Raw genomic sequence first — 5,354 nt, 5'->3', positions numbered from 1 at the left:
AGCTGAATAAGCATTTGTTTATCTCTCCTAACTCAAATAAAAGCAAAATTTAAAGATGAATCAAGAAAATAAATAAAGGAGCTTTTATGCAACCTCCAAACAGCAATTTAATTTTATAACAACCAGCAGAGAGCAGTGCTACTTTGCAGTTTGAATGTGATCACATTACAATCTTGAGAGCTTTTTCAGCAGAAACTTAGCAACGCTCTATCTAGACTTTTTAAAATATCTGCCTTTATAAAAGTTATTATCTCATGTAGTCTAGTATTTTTCCTCTGAAATTAATCAGGAGTAACTGGAAATATTCTGACAAATAGGGGGAAGAAATTTCATTTCTGTTCCTAGAATTTGTTTCACTTAACCAATATATTCAAATTTTCTCCTTATCCATTTAAATATTGTATTAAACTGCTGTAGAAGGAAAAAAAATCCCTCAACTGTCATTTGGAATTAAGCAGTAAATAAGTACAACAGATCTCATACATGATTTCAAACACTTCTAGTGCTGGAAATCTCTTATTTCTCCATCTGTTTGGATGCAGTGAGAACATCTGAAGCTACATCATGAAATGAGGAGTCTTATAATAGGTGGAAGATGAAAAAAATGCTTATTTTGGAAAAAGAGAGAGAATTCATGGCAGACTTTTCCTTCATTTTTACATCTTGTTGTAGTGAAGGTAGATATGATTGATCAGACATCAATGTAACAACATCACTTTGAGATATGTTTGTCCAGAAAGTTATGGATTTTCCTGAGGAAATTTTAAGAAGTGAATACCAGAAGGTGTGATCTTCACAGAATCCTGCATGCCGAATCTAAATCTGAAGTAGTACCATAATTCTAGCCAGTATAAATGGGCATGAATAACAGGTTGCCAATCTGCCTGAACAGATTAAAAACACTGTATGTACTTAAACCCCAAAACAAGTAGTGTTATTAATCCTATCTACATCTTGGGAGGTAAAATTCATAGCTGAATATTGGATACTTATTTTTTCTTCCTATGTATATATATTTAACTTCTCTCCTGAAAACTTGAACAGGATTAGATTTTTGGAAGAGTGGATTGGAAGATTTTTCATCTTTCCAAGAATACTTTAAAAACATTTGTATGATCATTGACTTGCCATCATGTGTTATGATTCATAGGACTCTTTAACCGTCATGCTTATTTTCTTCTTGGGCCATCCCAAGGTACATAGGAGATTTTTTATCCCAAAAGAGTGTCTAAGAATATCATGAATATTTTTCACATTCTTAGTGACAGTGTAATTGATTAAAAAAAAAAAAAAAAAGGATGAAATATCAGGCTTGTGTTTTAGCTCTTAATCTGACTCCTGACTGTGAATGAGCAATGGAAAATCCTTTAGTCACAAAGGGCAGTACCCTAAGAAGGCTGAAATCATCTTTACCACTTGTCACATTCAAATCCATGTGACTTCAGCATTCACATCAGTGCTCTGAGAACACCAGAAATCCTGTAGTTTCTGACTCTTTAGTTTCTCTTTAAAATCGTGTATTTGGTAATTGGTGGCATCCAGAGCACCAAAAAGGAATATACAGATGATCACAAAAAGATAATCCCAAAGGATTATCAAATTAGAAATTAACTGGGTGATAGCCCCACTGTAAGAGGAATGTTAAATTGAAGGCTGGACTATAACTCATGCCTCCTGTTGGCTTAGCTGATACAAACTTGAAGATCTCTGAGTTCAGGTCAGAAGTTCTTTTATTCCCCTGTTTACAATTTAAGTCTTCAGCAAAGGCATGCTTTCACAGCTGAATCTTGCAGGCAGTAAATGATGGTTATAGCATGTTTACCATTACTAATGGATGCATTCTTTGGGTTCTACTTACATACACAATGGAGCTTTGTATGAGTTACTATCAAGCCTGTAACATTTTGCTTTTATATCATTGTGTGATTGCTAGTAAATCTTAATATCTTATTAAGCATGAAGCTTCCTTGAGAATGGAAAAGTGCTTCAGGGAGATGCATGTAGCAGCACTTTTTTTTTGTCCTCTTAATTTGGGGCAGACTGCTAAATAATGATGGTTGGAAAAGTGTAAAAAGAATTGCATTTGTAAACACACATTGGGCACATGTTTTATAAAAAATGTGCTAATACCCTTTAAACAGAGGTTGGGCAAACAACATATTTTGGTGTAAATGATTCATTAAAACTATCAATGTTAAAGGCTTGGTAACAGTTAGGAAAAAACAACAGTGAAGTACTTCAAAGAGAAACATGTAACATTTGGATTAGATGTTTATTGCCTGACAGTATGTGATGTTCAACTAGAGACATCAAAGCTCTGAATAGAGCAACTGTTAAATCATTTGCCATGTGACCTGTTATGTGAATGGTCTGGCTGACAAAAAGTTGTGTGATTCTCTTTTTTATTTTTAATTTTCTCTGATACATTGATGCCATCTTTTTTATTTTTGTGAATGTAGATATATATATATAATGTAGTTCTGCATTGCACTGTGAAACAAAATATAAATAATGATAGCAGAAGGAACACAGTGGTGCAGAGACAGGGTAAGCCAAGGTCAGCTGTAGTCACTGCCCTGCAGTTGCAAACCTTTTCAGAAAGGGAATGGATCAAGCAAGATGATGAGTCATAAAGCTGTAAGGAAAGCGGGGGAAAAAAAGAAAAGTAACATCCTCAGGGATATAGCTTGCTGCTACAAGCTTGTCAGTGAAACTTAGGCTGTATTCTGAGCCTGGCCTGGGTGTTACATTGGATTCCACTTTCTTTACCAACAGAGTGGGCATGGAGGCTTTACAGATGCCTTTTTTAAATGTTCAAAATATTGGTGTGGCATAAAAGAAATGAAATTTGTCCTCCCAACACCTCTGCTGTAGCCATGAATCTATAGTTTTGATGATCCTTCTTTTGTTGTAAAAAAAGTAATAATTCACAGCAAGACCATTAACTTAATCTTGTCTGAGAACCTGAAATGTGGCAACTTCTATTTGAGCTGATCAGAGAAACGTGCTCCATGTTTCTGTAATATCTGTGATGCTGCTACACTGTAAAAGGGCAGCTGCACAACAGGAAATATTTGGTTTTGCAGTTGTTTGGCCTCGTGGTCATTTAATTACCATTCAAAATTTAAGTTAACACTCCTGACACTCTCTGATGACAATTTCTGTGACCTCAGTGTAAAGAACTGTACTTTTAAGATTTCTCTGGTGTAATAAGGCAAGCAAGGTCTGTGATAGGTCAAAAATGGCTTTGCATGAGTGTGCCCTACATTATTGAATTTGGTTTTCTTTTGTTTAGTTGCTTTGTATCACTGGAGAAATTTTTTTATTTGGATGTAAAGGGCTTTTTGAAAATTCTGCCATACACATTTTAATGGTTACTGTTGCTTAGTTGTAACTCAATCAACTTCTCAGAGAAAGGAAACTCTCATAATGATCACATTCTCTAGGAATCATTGGAGAAGGTCAATGAAATCAGAAGTTGGCTAAAAAAGTAAACAGGAAGATGATTTCCTCAGATTCACTGACAGGCAATCTGAGGGCACCATATCCCTCTGATTCATTTGATCTGTGGTACTAGGTGCTGAAAAATAAACAGCGAGGCAGAAAATCCTTTGATATTGATGGAAGTAAAGGAGCAAACTTTTCCTGTGATTTTCTATTTTAAATTTTTGAAGCAAATTTTAAGACTTTACTTCTCCAGGATTGTTCTATGAGATGGGAATTGATTTTCTGAAGGACTTTGACCCTGTAGGTATTAAACTTCATAGAGAGTCTCTTACATGTCCACAGCAATTTAAGTCCATACATTCCAGGGTGATGAAAGGACATGTAGCTTTGCTTAATACTTTTTTCTTGCAAATCACATTGAAATGACAAAAATTCTTGCAACTTTTTTTTTTTTTTTTTTGTTCTCTTTAGCCTTCTCATTCCCACGTGTTCACAGACTTTAAGCTATGTGCTGGGCCTGGAATTCTCGTACCTAAATCAGAACATTTTTGAAAGCAGAAAAATTCAATAGGTAAAATGCAATGATTAATAAATGTTTTCTTCACAATAAACCAAGCCTCCAGAAAAGGATTAGAATGCTAATGGAGGTGGCCCTCACGGAGTGCTGGAAGTGAGAAGAGTTAAAATGTTTTGAGACAGCCAAGTTGAAACAATCTGAATCAGTTCCTTACAAGACCCTGGTGTATTATTTTGATTTTTTTACTGTGGAATGATAGTTGTTCAGCTAAAGAAAACTGCATTAAAAATTATATTAAAAGTCTCAGGACACAACTCCTCTCAAATTTAGCTGTCTAAACTGTACATACCTAGACTGAGCCTAGTTAGTTACCTTAGTTACTTATTTAGTCTAATGAAAGATACATACTCTTTCATAGGGCACTTCCTCTGGTCTGTCTGAGGGCATCAGATAAATGATGTAGACTGGATGCCTTCTGTTTAGATACCTCAAGTTTGTCGAAGTAAATTCAACTATTATTTATACAATGATGAATGGAGAGGGAAAACAGGGTGCCCAAGACTTTAGCTCCGCAAGGTGTGTGGACTTTGATGGAGAGTGAGGCGGGTAAGTTAGGACAAAAACCAAAACCATCAAACCACTGATTATGGTATACATCCCTGAAGAGTGATTATTCTTTTATTGGTTTTTTATTCCTTTTTATTATAAACAAAAATTACTCTTGCAGAGGCATAGTGAAAGGTATATTTATGCACAGATAATGCTTTATAAATAAGTAAACAAACGTATCACAAAACTGACTTTTACACATGTTAGTGGCTTAACTGTTTTCCTGGCTTTCTTACATGGAAATTTTGAGGTTGGCTATTTTTTTTTCTTATAGAAAAGGATACCTGTAGCCAGGTAGACTGATTGTCTTGTACATGCTTCAGTGTGATACAGGGCAGAAGGATATTCAGAATCAGACTTTCTAGCTTCCCAGAAAACTTAATATGCATAAATGTTTTGTATTGAATCCTTTCTCATGAATCTGTTTTGAATGTCACTCATACAACTTTAGATATAAACTCCATGTATGTACTTTCTCAGAATGCTGGAGGCACAAAATAAAGGTTCTGCAACCCCTTCCTCCCACCCTGAATGCAGAGACTCTTACTCCATATCAAAATTAATGCAAAAAGCTAAGAGGGAAAAAACCCCCACACATCACAGAAGTTAAAAGAGATATTTTTGAAATCCTGCTCACCAGACAGTAATTCTTCCAGATTGTGAACACTGAGTTGGTAAGAAATTTTGGCCTTTATTAGTTTCATTTTAGCATTCAACATACAAAAAAAAAATGTACCTTCCTTGTCTACATGAGATAAAATAAAACAAAAAATTTAAATAA

Source organism: Prinia subflava, chromosome 1, assembly GCF_021018805.1.
Source record: "Prinia subflava isolate CZ2003 ecotype Zambia chromosome 1, Cam_Psub_1.2, whole genome shotgun sequence".
In the NCBI taxonomy this organism is placed as follows: domain Eukaryota; kingdom Metazoa; phylum Chordata; class Aves; order Passeriformes; family Cisticolidae; genus Prinia; species Prinia subflava.
Note: the sequence above shows the minus strand (reverse complement) of the source record.